The following is a 13,373-nucleotide window of genomic DNA, read 5'->3' as shown; positions in this document are numbered from 1 at the left end:
ACGTCTTGTGTTAGTCATGGATCATAGCTGCAAGTTACAGAAGTCACTCTGGCTGATTTAAGAAGAAAGGGGACAGAAAGGTTATTGGCTAACTCCAACATCCAACAATCTGAAGGGTTGGGGGATAGGCCTGAGGGAGGGGCAGGGAACCAGGCTGGGAGGCCAGGAGGCCAGGAATGAGTTCCCCAGTCAAGCCATCCACCTTTGGGGCACCAACACTGGAGGTGCCTGTCACTGCTGCCACCATTCACTGCAGAGTATACCCCCAGCTTCTCCTTCAGAGCCTGGGGCATGAGTGTCTGACTGACGGAGTCTGGGTTTTGCCCCTGCTTCATAGCAGCAATGAAGGCTGGGACAGGGAAGAGGCTCTGCCTAGAGTAAGATGAGGAATTTCCCAAATGTAGCAAAGGGACTCGGATGCTGGAGAGTTGAAAGGAAAGCTAAGTGTCCCCTCCCCACCTCCTTTGGCGGTGCCCCATCTTATCCTCATGACACTGCCAAGTCTGGTTCCTGTCCTACCTCTCGGATAGCTCTGCCACTAGCTCCTCTTCCTGCCCTTGACCCTTATATGAAGACAGCCTCTGTGGTATATATATAAAACAGCTCCTGTCCGTTTTCCTTGGTTCCTGGCACAGAGCTCCTAAAACCCTTGGAATTTTCCTAGTGATAAGAGTGATAGGAATTTTCTTTTGTTGAGGTGTTTCTTAGGGATCCTCTAAATGGCTTCAGGGCATAGTCTGGTTGCCAGAAAGATTAAGCCTTGATTAGAAGCCCCAATCCTAACTGCCACTTCCCCCTACCTCTCTGCCCAACCTCTTGGGAGAAAAGAGATTGAGGCTAGAGACTGGAGATTGAGTTAATCACCAATGACCAATTATTTAATCAATCATGCCTATGGGATGAAACCCCCATTCAACCCCTAAATGGTGGCATGTGGAGAACTTCCAAGTCAGTGAATACATCCATGTGCCGGGAGGGCAGTGCCCCCCAGCTCCATGAGGACAGAGTTGCTGGGCTTGGGATCCTGAGGGGTGTCCCTCCTTTATGTATCTCCTCATCTGGTTGTTCATTTGTATCTTTTAGAATGAACTGGTAAGCCGAAGCAAAGTGCCTTCCTGGGTTCTGTGAGTTGTTCTAGCAAATTATCGAAAGGGAAGAGAAGACTGTAGGAACCCCAGATTTAGGGCCTGTCAGTCAGAAATATGGGTGACCCTGCACTTGCAATTGACATCTGAAGTGGGGGCAGTCTGTGGGAGCCTTTTAACCTGTAGGCGGACGGTGGATGGTGTCAGAATCAAATGGAACTGTTGGACACCCAGCTGTTGTCAGAGAGCAGGAGAGTGGTGTTGCAAAAGACACCAAGCATTTGCTGTCAAGATGGGAAAAACTCTGACAGCCCCCAGGATGCTGTTCCTAACTTTGCATCCTACCATTTGCCACTCTCTCTCTTTTCTTATTGTCTCCTGTGAATTTTTTTTTTCCAATTCTTTCGTGGACCCTTTTAAATCTGTGTTTTAGCCACTGACCCTTCTCTGAGTTCTAGTTTGCCCTCTATCTGCTTATAAAACATTTCCGTTTAGATGGCCCACCCTCACCTCAAACACAATTTGCCAGAAAACTGAAATCTTTTAAATCAGTGCATTCTTTTCCCTTGCTTATCTCTCCATGGTACTTAGCCACTAGCATTCCAGGTTTCAGAATCATGTTTTGATTCATGGTTCTGGCTAATCTTAAATCTTTCTGGCTTATTTTTCATGATAACTCTTGCATTCATGTTCCTTTCTGATTTTGGGGCCCCAGCTCTAGTTCAGCTCTTTACTGACTTATGCACTGTTGCAATGGCCTTCAACCTACCTTACTGCCGTCTGTCTGTAGTGTCTCCAGTGTACCCTGGATTCTGCCACCAGAGGCTTCTGCATGGGTTGCCTCCATGAGTGTCAGCCTCTCCACCATGCCCTGGTTTCCTCCTGACTACTGGAGAAAGGACACCTTTGCAAGCCTGCCATTCAAGGCCTCAACCATCTTGCTTCAACTTCTTTCCTCTGTTCTAGCATTATGTAGTCTATGATTTACTCAAACATTTAAATGAACTAGAAATGAGTACAGAAAGGAGAATGTGTTGATTTCAGTCTTTCAGAGGTCCTTTAAATTTGATGCCTGCAATGTATCTCCTTGCAACCCCTTCTCTTCCATTACTACTGCCCCACTGGAGTTTCTCCCCACTCTCAGCTAACCCCGCAGGGCTCCAGTGCGTCTGGACAGCTCCCCTGAGCAGACATAGCATGCATCTCAAGATTTGGGGTTTTCTTCTTTCTTCTCTTCCATTTTGTATCCCTCCACAAGTAGATGCCGGCCGATGTTGCAAAGCAGGAAAACACAAAAAACAGGGCTTACCTACTCTTGAAAGCCATGACAATTTAATTTAAGCAAGATATTCCAACATCCGCTTGACTTAAAGCTACTGAAATGCTATTTCTGAAAATTGTATTTTCATTTGTGGAAGGCATTATCATGCCTCAGCTATTTTATTGTTATAGAAGTTGGGGAATTACAAAGGAAATACATTTTTAGAATAAAAAGAGAAAAATTTGTTTCTATTTTGGTTCTAGCATTTTTGATTAAAATAAATGTTGTCTGTATCTCTAAGCCTATTGTTTCTCTTGTTGATTAAGGAGAAGTCCTTGGGGACCCTATGGCCTCCTTCCTTGGGGCCTTGTCAGTTTCATCCTCTCTTCCTCGGGGACTTGAGGCCTCACAAGGGCCAGTGTCCCACTTCTGGGCTTGCTACAGCTTCCTGCCTGCTTAGCCCTGTGCCATCTTTGTATGCTACCAATACATTTCTGGACATGATCCACATTAGTCTATTGGCCCCCTTGCAAATATTTCTCTGACTTCACTGAAGTTTATGTCTTTTTCTCCCCTACCCCTTTTCCAGTTCTACCAGTTTGGATCCTTCCCCCATTTCATGATCTTCATTCAAATCTTACCCTCTCCCTGCAATTATCCTTGATTATCCAAGCCAGAGCTTTCTTTTTTTTCCTGAGAAGACTCAAAACTATTCGAGTCATCTGGACTTTTCCTCTAGCTGCCTTGTTCAGCGATGGTTTTCATGGTTACTTGATAAATAGTCAAGAACTGTACAAAGGTCAGCTACAGAGACTTATCTGTAGGCTTCTCCTTTCTTTCTAGAGTAAATTGGGAGTTTCTGAAGGGCAGAAGCTAAATTCTGAAAACTGATCCTTGCTCACGCCCCCTTAGAGTCCAAGCATTGCACAGCATCTTCTCGGAGCAGACACTGGGGTGGTGGAGGATGGGGGCCCGGAAGGAGTGGATGCAGGACAGTACTCCGCAGTACTATACTCAGAGCAGTACTGTACTCAGACAGTACTCAGCAGTACTCAGAGCAGCACTCTCTTCTGGCCATGAGGACCGCAACTGCCGCATCCTGCCGTGAATCTTGAGCCCAGATGTCTGTTCACTGTTGCTGGAAGCCCTTGACGGCAGGTGTTTGGCTTTCCGGCAGGCGCCTGTAGGGCAACAATGACCCTGAAGGAGAACTTGAGTTGAGTTGGCAGGTGGCCTGGATCACTGATAGTGGGGCGCAGCTGGCCTGGAAGGTGGCCTGGGCCAGAAGCGGACGGGGCAGGGCCTTTGTAACTGTAAGCCAGTGAGATTTTTGGGTTGTTACCACAACATAACTTGGCCCATCTAACTGATGCTTTTTTTTTTTAAAGTCCCTAATGATTAGAGGTTTAATTAGGTAACTGAAAGGCAAAGTGGGATCCTTGGATATTTGGGACTTCGAATGCAATAAATCTGAAACTAAATAGAGAACGATTCAGGGTAAGAGAGAGAGGTTTAGAGTCGCACCTGGGCTTAAGTACCGGCACCCACAGTGTACAAGTTAAATGTCTTGACCTGGCAGTTCGCAAACTTTTTGGTCTCAGGGACCCCTTTGTACTCTGAAAAATTATTGAGAACCATGAAGAACTTTTGTTTATGTGGGTCATATCTCTGAGTAGTATTTTATTTTTTTTTTCTGAGTACTATTTTAGATATAAGAGCAAGAAAGTGAAACATATTAATAGATAAAAAATAACAACACTTAACCCATACATTTTTGTGATAGATAACTATATTTTCCAAAAGGAAAAATAGAAAGAGGAGTGTCATTATTTCACATTTTTGTACATTCTTTGATGTCTGGTTTAATAGAAGATGAGTGGATTATTTTCATATTTGCTTCTTTATTTTATCTGGTGGGACACATTGTTTTGGATGAAGTAAATAAAGAAAACCCAGCTTCATGGATATACAGTTGAAAAATGGAGGGATTTTAAATAATCTTTTCTTCTATTTATTTACTTATTTATTTTAAATGTTATTTATTTATTTATTTTTAGAGAGAGACGAAGAGAGAAAACAAGCAGGGGAGGGGCAGAGAGAGAGAGAGAGAGAGGGAGAGAGAGAATCCCAATCAGGTTCCATGCTGTCAGTGCAGAGCCCAACAGGAATCAGATTCACCAAACGTGAGATCATGACCTGAGTTGAGATCAAGAATTTAATGCTTAACCAACTGAGCCACCCAGGCGCCCCAATAATCTTTCATTTAATTGCATTCTTTCTTAAATGTTTATTTATTGATTTATTTATTTGAGAGAGAGTGAGAGAGAGCATGTGCATATGTGAGGGTGGGACAGGGAAGGGAGGACAGAGGATCTGAAATGGGCCCTGTGCTGACAGCACAGAGCCTGATGCAGGGCTCGAACTCATGACCCATGAGATCATGACCTGAGCTGAAGTCACATACTTAACTGACTGAGCCACCCAGGTGCCCCAGACCGTTATTTGATACTACATCAAAACTCGAGATAACTGGAAGTTTCTTAAACATTAGTTGCAGCATGGAATCTGAAGCCATATCAGTGAATTTTGTAACGTGCTACATTAATACTCATTGGTCTTTTACTTTGAATAGCACTGTCTAAAACCCATTCATGATTTTGTAATATCATACACAAGTTGTTTGGAAAATATTATTTCACAGAAGTATGCGTGTCTTCCAAATGTTGATGTCCATCAGTATACAATATAAGAAAATTACATTTCTTTCTTTAAAAAATTTTAATGTTTATTTTATTTTTGAGAGACAGAGAGAGAGAGACAGAACATGAGTCAGGGAGGGGTAGAGAGAGGGGGAGACACAGAATCCGAAGCAGGCTCTAGGCTCTGAACTGTCAGCACAGAACCCGACAGGGGGCTCCAACCCACGAACTGTGAGATTATGATCTGAGCCAAAGTTGGACACTTAACTGACTAAGCCACCCAGGCGCCCCTGAAAATTACATTTCTTAACACCACCTTTGATCTCATGGAGAAGTCTTTAAAGAGTGGGAGGCTACCAAGCTGATGGTAGCAGATACAAGTTTTCCAAAATTTCAAGTTTCGTGTCAAAGCCTGAATTTTATTGTTGGCAACGAATACCATCAGTTATTTTTCCTTGACGTGACAGGCTCACTTTGTTTCTTTTTGAGAAAATGTCTGCCCAGTCCCTGAGGTTGAATAGCCAGAATTTGTCAGTCTATTAACTAAAAATGGTGTTGCAGCAACTAAGTGATCACACAAGTGTTTTTTCTTGAGAGGATGTCATAGCTTGATATATAGAAGTCCTTTTATGTCACTCCTCAGGTTCACCACACAAAGTATCAAAACGACATGTGCACAGGGTGTAATTTAATACAATTAATAATTTGTACTGCTCCATTAAGCAGTAACATGGGATTTGTGTTGTTGTTATCACTGCCTTGATTAGTGCTAAGGCAATAGCCCTTTTACCTGTGCTGCTTTTGCACCATTGGTGGAAATTCAGTGCAGAGCAAAAAAGCAAATAACATTTTAGCGTTGTCACAAAAGGTGTTGAGAATTGCATGAAATATTGTCTTGAGAACTGAATGAGATATTACGTAACAATGAGTAATGCCTGTGAAGCCCTTAGCAGGGTACGTGGTATAGAAGTGTTTATTCAAGATTAGCTACTATTAATCTATTGTTTTTGTAAGGGTATAGCCATCAGTAATAATAGTAGTAATGATAAACTTCCGTTTTTTCCCCCCTCCTCTGGCAGATCTCTAGTTTAGTTCATTGCTCCATCTGTCTGCTTCTGTGGTCTCTTGGCTCCAGCCAATATCTCCTCCACCACAAGAACTGGACTGTTGATCTGTCCTCTGTCATGCCTTCACAGGGACCCCTTCTCTTCTTTTTGTTTTTTAAATTTTTTTTTAATGTTTTATATTTTTTTGAGAGGGAGAGAGTCAGCGTGAGCAGGGGAGGGTCAGAGAGAGGGAGACACAGAATCTGAAGACAGGCTCCAGGCTCTGAGCTGTCAGCACAAAGTCTGACACAAGGCTTGAACCCACGAACATGAGATCATGACCTGAGCCAAAGCTGGATGCTCAACTGATTGAGCCAGCCAGGTGCCCCCTTTTTTTTTTTAAATTAAAAAAATTTTTTTTACCCCTTCTCTTCTTGTTGCTACCACGCCGGTTAAAGAGCACAACTTTGTGAAAAGACACTGCCACCAAAGGCAGTTCTGGCTGTTGGTGTTTAACCTGCCTAAGCCTCAGTTTACTACTCTGTAAAGTGGGAAGAAGAATAGTCCTTATGTATATGTATATTTGTGCGGGTGAAATGAAGTAACATATTTGAAAGTAAGTGGCCCAGCGCCTAGCTATCAGATGTGCTCCACACATGTTAGTTTCCCTTCCTTTATCCTTTCCTCATGATTTTTGTTTTGCTTTCTTTTTAAAGTTTTAATTTTAATTCCTATTAACATACAGCATTATATTAGTCTCAGGTGGACTGTTTTGTTTTTTTAACCATTTTTTCTTCTTTTTCTTCCTCTCTCCAATTCACCCAAAATGTTGCCATTGAATTATTATTTTTTCTTTTTTCTTAAAAAATATTTTTTTTACATTTATTTATTTTTGAGAGACAGAGAGAGACAGAGCACAGGTGGGTGAGGGGCAGAGAGAGAAGAAGACAAGGAATCCGAAGCAGGCTCCAGGCTCTGAACGGTCAGCACAGAACCTGATGTGGGGCTCGAACCCACAAACTGTGAGATCATGCCCTGAGCCAAACTCAGATGCTGACCTGACTGAGCCACCCAGGCGCCCCTGAATTAATTTTTCTCACAGCAGAGCTCTCTCATAAAATCAGCACACAACACACACGAACCGGGAACACTACACAATCAAGTTTTCTGATAGCGGTTGCAGATTTAGGACACAAGATATGCCTTAAGAGCCACTGTGTCATGGGTTTTGTCCTTATCACTGAAACATCTTTCCCATCTCTCCACTGCTCTCCCTGCCACACTCAGTGCAAGGTCAGTCTCCTTAGCAGGGCATTTAAAGTCCTCAAGGCAGCCCAAACTGGCTTCTCCTCCGTATTTCCTATGTGCTGGCCAAACTGAACTCAGTCTTCGAACTCGCAGCTCCTCGCTTCCACCCTACTGTCCGCCATGTTCTCTGTTGGAATGGCCTTCTCACCTTCTCTAGCTGCAGACAGCTCATTTGTTCCTTAACCTGCAGCTCAGTACTCCTGTGCGAGACACCTTCTTCCGCCCAGCAGGTGGATGTTCCTTCCTTCTCCCTGCACTTGTCATTCTTTGTTCACATGCTTCTTAGAGTGCTTGCCTGCGCACTGGGCCACGCAGCTAATTCTGCGTGGTCGTCTCCTATCCTGCGCACTGGGCCACGCAGCTAATTCTGCGTGGTCGTCTCCTATCCTGCGCACTGGGCCACGCAGCTAATTCTGCGTGGTCGTCTCCTATCCTGCGCACTGGGCCACGCAGCTAATTCTGCATGGTCGTCTCCTTCTAAATCCTGCGCACTGGGCCACGCAGCTAATTCTGCGTGGTCGTCTCCTATCCTGCGCACTGGGCCACGCAGCTAATTCTGCGTGGTCGTCTCCTATCCTGCGCACTGGGCCACATAGCTAATTCGAGACGACCACGCACTTGCCACGTGCGACATGAGCTCATGACATCCTGGTCCTCTCCACCAGAGTGGGATCTCCCCAGGAAATGCATGACTCTTCCCAGTCTCAGCAGGTCACATGGGGGTCTCAAACCTGCAGACTCTGTGACATATTTATTGATGGATAAAGAAAAAAGAGTTTTATTCATTTTGTTGAGTTTATTAACCAGGATCCTACACCTGAAAGCAGCTGTTGTAAATTAAATGACTATTTATTGCCAACAGTACCAAAAACACCAATACATTTACTGTAAGCTACTGTGCATTCATGGCCCACATCTTCTGTTCTTAATAAAAGTTCTAATAAAAGCACAACATAGCTGTTTATTTATCTATCTACTTGTTTGTTTATGCTTACTTTGTTTTCTTTCATTAATTTCTGGTAATTTCTAATATATAGGGTTTTATCTCCTTGGTTAAATTTATTACGAGGTATTTTATTCTTTCTGATGCAATTATAAATGGGATTGTTTCTTTAATTTCTCTTTCTGATAGTTAATTATTGGTATATAGAAACATAACAGATTTTTGTGTACTTATTTTATATCCTGCAACTTTACTGAATTTGTTTATTAGTCCTAAGCTTTCTGACGTAGTCTTCAGGGTTCTTGACATTTAATATGCTGTCATCTGGAAACAGTGTGAATCCCACTGTTGGTGGGAATGTAAACTGGTACAGCCACTATGGAAAACGGTTGAAGGGTTCCTCAGAAAAGTAAAAATAGAACTACCATATGATTCAGCAATTCTACTTGTGGGTATTTATCCAGAGGCAATGAAAACCAATTGGAAAAGATATCTGCACCCTAATGTTCATTGCGGCATTATTTACAATAGCCAAAATATGGAAAAAACCTAGGTGTCCTTTGATAGATGGATAACAAAAAATAATAATAATAAAGGATATTATTCAGCCACAAAAAAGAATAACATCTCGATGGACTTTGAGTAAATAAGTCAGATGGAATGACAAATGCTGTATAATCTCTCTTATATGCAGAAACTAAAACAATATATGTATATACTTAAAAAACAAGCTCATATATGCAGAGAATAGAGGGGTGGGGGATAGGAGAAATGGGTGATGATGATGATGATTATTATTACTATTATTTTAGTTTAAATAAATTGACTAATAAATGGATCACAGAGAGGAGATAAAATATACTTAAATTGCTTCAAAAAAACCTCAAACGTACTTTCTGTTGCTCATATTGATACACCTGTTAGGAGCAATTCCTAATCTTTATTGAGAACTGAAGGATATGTGGTTCTAGAAAGGAGAACAAAAGTAGATGATCTACTTCTGACCAGAAGTTTCTAGGAGATAGCTTTTTTTTTTTTTCCTTCAGAGAAGTGTTTATACCACTCAGTATCTTCAAAAGAACAGAAAATCACATGGTAATAGCTTAGGATTCGCGGGCTTCCCTTTGGGGGGGCCTGCTGAGGTGATTACTTTTGTTTTATTCCCGGATCTTGGTTCAGGGCTGTGGGTTTGTAAGATTCCTGTAGTTAAGCCTCTTTGGGCAAAAGTCTTGTTTGAAAGTCTAGCTTGATAGGTTTCACCGATGGCTGTTGAATAACTTTGGAAGCAAAGTGAGACCAGCTCCTCGAGGGCTTCCAAGAGGCCACCTTGTGTTATCAGAGTGCTTCTCCCGAGCACCTGCTGCAGGGGGAGGTTGTGGCCACTGGATCCGCTCTGAACCATGGAGTTCCTTGCTATGTGTCTTGTCTTCCTGTCCTACACTTCTCCCATAGGGATTAAAGACTCTCGTGCTTCCCTAAGGTCTAAAGCATCAGATAAAGTGGTTGCTCTCCTATTACCTGGTGTGGCCTGATTCTGGGGATGTGGAGTATCACTGGGAGATGGTTACATTATGGGTCTAATTCACAATGATCTTATGTCCTAGAGATCTAATTTTGGACATTCTAGTCCCCTGTCAGACCCTAGGCCTGATTTTAGGTTTTGAAAAGAATCCCTAAGACTACTTCTCTGTGTGCAAAGAAAACCGCTCTCCTGAAGCTGTAGGCAAGAGGGCCCTAGAGCGGAGAGTTGGAATCTGTCACTTGGGCTTTGCTGGTACAGGAACTTCCAAGCAGAGGGTAGCAGACTGGGAGAGGGCTGGGTAAGAAGCCTGTGCTGCCCTGTGGCCACTTCACAGCTCACTAAACTTTTTTAGACTGATTTGCTTTGTGTATGTTGTGCCTCTACCTGGGATACCTTTCCTCCTTTTCTTAGCCCAGGATCTTATTTCTCCTTTGAGACCCTGCACAAGTCACTTTTGCCTTACTGATAGAGTCCCATGGCCGCCATTTTATTTTCCCTCTGTATGTTCCAAAGTGTTTCTATCTACCATTTATCACAGGGCAAAAAATTACTTATGAACATTTTTATCTCTCTAACTAGACTGGGAGTTTTTGTGCTCAATGCCATGTTTTATGCTCCTTTGTATCTGCTCCAGAGCTTAGCAATGGACACAGGAGCTAGAAGCTATCCACTATCAGTTGAATGAATGGAGTGTGGCCTTATGGGTCTATAGTTATTATTATAAGTGGAGAAACTATCCCATCTGGAGCTTGCTTATTAGATTATTGGGCTATCTATGGTTTTATGCACAGGTCTTTATATTCTTCTGTGGAATTTAGAAAAATTAAAAAAAAATTACCAGACTGTGTTAATAATATTGTAATAGGCCCTCCTCCCCCCAAAGAAGGGACTCCTTGCTCCATTCCCACACAGGGGAGGGGCCTACTTTCGAGGGCCAGTATGGGGCTGGTATCTGGAATTAAGATGAGTGAACACCAGGAAGAGAGAGATAAGGTGTGCCCTTTTTTCATATCACAATCTTAGAGTTTGTGAGATTTATGTGTTTGCTCTGAAAGCTGCCCCATAGAGTGGATGTTTCAAATAGCAGAAGAGGCACTGAGGCAAGGGGTACCTTCCCACATGTGTCTGTTAGTGTCCTCAGGAGCTCATTTTGTTTCAGTTAACTTTCAACTTGTTTTTGGGAGAGGGAACTCCCAGGAAGTCCATTTATCATATGACTAGAGTTAGTGAAAGGTGATCCTTTTTAAAACGTGAGTTATGGAGCTATGTAATGTGCCATTTATCTATGTCGACGGTGGGAAGGAAGAATGCCGGGCAGATTTGTTACTTAAACAGTGTGTGCTCTCTGCTGTCTTTAGGGCTCTGTTCCCCACACCTTGCTCCAGCACACACAACAGTCTCACATGGTGCATTTTGACAAGGACGTTGATTGAGCACTTAAGAGTTAACCTGTTACCAAACGCGGAGTAGTCTGAACACATACCTGGTAAGTAAGCTGCTTCATTGTTAGGCTTCCGTTCTATTTAAACATATCTTGGTTGAATACTCAGTATCAACGACATGTGGTGGAATGTTTTCTTGAAAGAAAGCTAAACAGCTTTGGAAATTGGACACCTTTTAGAACTTTTGACCAGGCAGGTGGGTTTAGAAGATAAAAGGGATCAAGGCAGTCAACCATAAATTTGAAAAGCTTCACTAAAAAAAATGAAAAGGATTCTTACATTCCTTTTCTCTTCTTGTAAAAATAGTATTGACATGTAGCCACAAACCCAGGCAGAATAACACGATGGCACCATTTGTGTTCGTGCAAAAAATGGATAACAAGAAAGGCATTCCATTTCTGGTTTTAAGAAGTCAATACAAACCCAGAGAGAAAACCCACAGTCTCCAGGCTTCCTTTCTAAAACACTTGCTGCAGATGTTGCACGGATAAATAACAGTATTATCCTAATGTATTCAAGGTTAAGCCCCTTAATGGTCTTCACGTTTATAAGGCTCAACACAACACACACTTATTCAGCACCCTCTTTGCTATCAACCTCTTGTATTCCTATCACCTGACGCTGGTCTTCACTTAACGTTTAGCAAGCGGGCAAATGCCACACGTCCGAGCGGAAGATACTGGTGTTGGCGGTGTGCTTAGCCCAGTTGCAGGGACAGTCTCATCCAAAGAATATAATGAGGTATGCCTGAAAACATGGGACACAGCCTTCAGGAGGTCATGGTCTAATCTCAGGTAAGTGATGGGCACTTGGTCCCATATACCTCCTAGGAGGAGAGAGAAATGAGTCAAGGCAAGGGAGAGGCACAAAGCAGTGCAGAACCCTTGGAGGCGGGGTGTGTGCGTGTGTGTGAGAGATAGTTCCTTCTTACTGCTCTCCTCCTCTGCCCTCCACACAACACAAGGGGGCCAGCCCTCTGCCCTGGCGAGGACTCCCACATCTGCTGGCTAGGGAGGGAGCCCCTTAACAGTCCCATGAGGAGAAGAGGAACTCTCCACATGAGGCCTCCACGTGTCACTCCACTTCTCTGTATACCCATTTAATTAATTAAAAAAAATTTTTTTTGTTTTATTTATTTTTGATACTGAGAGAGACAGAGCATGAGAGGGGGAGGGGCAGAGAGAGAAGGAGACACAGAACCGGAAGCAGGCTCCAGGTTCCGAGCTAGCTGTCAGCACAGAGCCCGATGCGGGGCTCGAACCCACGACCGTGACATCTGACCTGAGCCGAAGCCGGAGGCTTAACCGACTGAGCCACCCTGGCGCCCCGCATTTAATTAATTTTTATCAGGCGTTTTGAATAAAATTACACCCTCCCTCTTTCATTATGGTGAACACTTAAACTTACATTTATACGAAATTACATTTATGCAAACTTGTATTGAAGGCCAAATTCCAGGCCTAAGCTCTTGGCCAAACCCCATTAAAGGAGAGGAATATTAAGTAAATTAGTTGAGCTGATTAAAAACACCTTCATCAAAGTAGAACGCTGGTGCCAACAATATTAAGAGTTGAATTATTGATTTTTTAAAAAATAGAATATGGTACATTAGCAGGGAGGAAAAAGTCATTCTCCTTTCCTTCCTGTCTCCCCCTTCCCCGTCCCTCACTTTGGGAATAAGAAGGGGGAACTTCTGACCTACTCCGGGACAGCCCGGAAAGGGAGGTGACAGATTAAGGGCGGGGGAGGACAGGTAGGTAGAAGATGGGGCCCAGGTAAGGGAGAAGAAGGGGGAAAAAGGAGTGGAGACTAACGGCCAGAGGGAGCAGAGGCCAGGGTCGCCGTCATCGCGGAGGAGCGGCCACCTCTGCCCACGCAGCGTGGCGGGACCCCAGGCACAGCGGGCCCGGCGGGCGCTGGAAGCCGCGCGAGGACGCTCCCGAAGCCGGCCGCCAGAGGGCGCGACCGGAGCCGGAGCGGCGGAGCCCGAGGAGGGAGGAGGGGAGCCGCCGGAGAAGGGTCAGCCGCGGCGGCAGGGGCGGCAGCGGTAGCGGCGCAGCTCGGCTC

This window comes from Suricata suricatta, chromosome 4, assembly GCF_006229205.1.
Source record: "Suricata suricatta isolate VVHF042 chromosome 4, meerkat_22Aug2017_6uvM2_HiC, whole genome shotgun sequence".
NCBI lineage: Eukaryota > Metazoa > Chordata > Mammalia > Carnivora > Herpestidae > Suricata > Suricata suricatta.
The sequence above is the reverse complement of the archived record's forward strand: the minus strand, read 5'-3'. Positions refer to the sequence as shown.